The sequence below is a fragment of the Syngnathus acus genome, chromosome 1, assembly GCF_901709675.1.
Source record: "Syngnathus acus chromosome 1, fSynAcu1.2, whole genome shotgun sequence".
Lineage (NCBI taxonomy): Eukaryota > Metazoa > Chordata > Actinopteri > Syngnathiformes > Syngnathidae > Syngnathus > Syngnathus acus.
The window spans coordinates 8,342,309-8,343,910 of NC_051087.1; the positions used below are offsets into that span (position 1 = coordinate 8,342,309).

General features: G+C 40.9%; 1 non-coding gene across 1 annotated transcript; it reads left to right on the top strand.

Annotated features, from left to right (window-relative positions):
* trnar-ccu lies at positions 1-73 on the top strand. Its single transcript has one exon. It is a non-coding gene; the product is annotated as a tRNA-Arg (tRNA).
* The last annotated feature ends 1,529 nt before the right edge of the window (positions 74-1,602 follow it).

Consider the following 1,602-nt stretch of genomic DNA (forward strand, 5'->3'; position numbering starts at 1 on the left):
GCCCCAGTGGCCTAATGGACAAGGCACTGGCTTCCTAAGCCAGGGATTGTGGGTTCAAGTCCCATCTGGGGTGTTCTTCATTGGTAAATTCAGTTGGGTGTTAATATGGTACAATGTGGCCTAAACTAGAGACTCTGGGGTGTTATCCTTTCTCTGTTTAGTGACCGGATAAGGCACTGCGGTGTCATCTCTTCCCTGATTGGTTAAGTCCTTTGGGTGTTTGTATTGAATTCCTATAATGTTTTCCAAGTTTTATGTGCCCCAGTGGCCGTACCTAATGGATAGGACACTGGCCCCCTAAAACAGGGATTCTCTGTTCAAGTCCCATCTTGCGTATTCTTTGAGGTTTGGTAAATTCCGTCGGGTGTTAATTTATTTCAATGTTCTAATATGTGCTCCAGTGGCCTAATGGATATAGTATGTCATTGAATTATCCCGGTACAACATTTTTATTTTTTTTTTTTTTTTTAGAAAGACAATATCATATAGTTCTTTTACATTATACTAAGTAATCCCAGTAAAACTGTTGACCATGTGATATTATTGGGATAATTAATTTGGTATGTCATCCATTCATGATAACTACGCAATCTAGGCTTCTCACAATGGGGCTGTAGAATAGATTGCAGTACTAACACCCACACCTCCTTTTATCATTTTTCTCCACAGGAGGTGTTATAAAAGAAAAAGCGGGGATTTTCTTTAAGCAAACGACTCTCAGGAGGCCTGTTATAGTGGGAGTTAATCCCGCTGTCAGAGGTATCAAAGTAGCACGGACATAAAGGCGATAGTGAAACAGTCTGTTCTTATTTAATTACTCACTTTCTACAGGATTTATGGCCCTCTGCATGTTTTTTTAATGCAGGTATAATTTTCCCTATTGCTTGTAACTCTTCTTTTGAAATTTAGAACCAATTACTTGTGCATGTATTGGTAAATGGGTCATCTGCACAATTGACATCTGTCGGAATTGTTTGTAAAAGTTTTTTGATAGATACATTTCCTTAATACTTCAATCATTTCAAATTGCATTAGAACATTTTGTATGTCCAGAATGAAATGCCAAAACTGTGACAAACATGGCTGAACAACCATGTGCAACACAATGCAGATTTTATTGATTATTATCGGGGAAATGGGAGGCTGGATTGCTGGGGTAGCTGGTAGCAGGTCGTAGTGCAGAATCATGATCAAGTGGTCAGGATGGGTGGCGTTCTGAGCCAATCAGGTCAGTATATGGTCAAGGTTGGCAACAGGAGTCAGCCGGGCAGAGAACAGTGAGCACAGGGATGGCATCATGGACAAACTGACAGAGATTCTTCTTCTTTTTGGATTGTCCAACGGTTGGCCACCTATCAGGGCATTACCGCCACCTACTGTTCCAGATACTGGGTCAGAGCATAAACTCACAATCTAAAAATCTACCTACCACTAGCTATTAAACACATATTTTAAGAGTGGGGACACAAAATAAAGCCAGGGGGCACACATACATTTATATTTTCTCATATAACCCTGCCACCCTCAAGGAACCCAAAACTGACAGTTTGCTGGAAGTGCAGGGTTTAAGTAGTGCCGTTAACAATCAGGGGCAGATGCCGG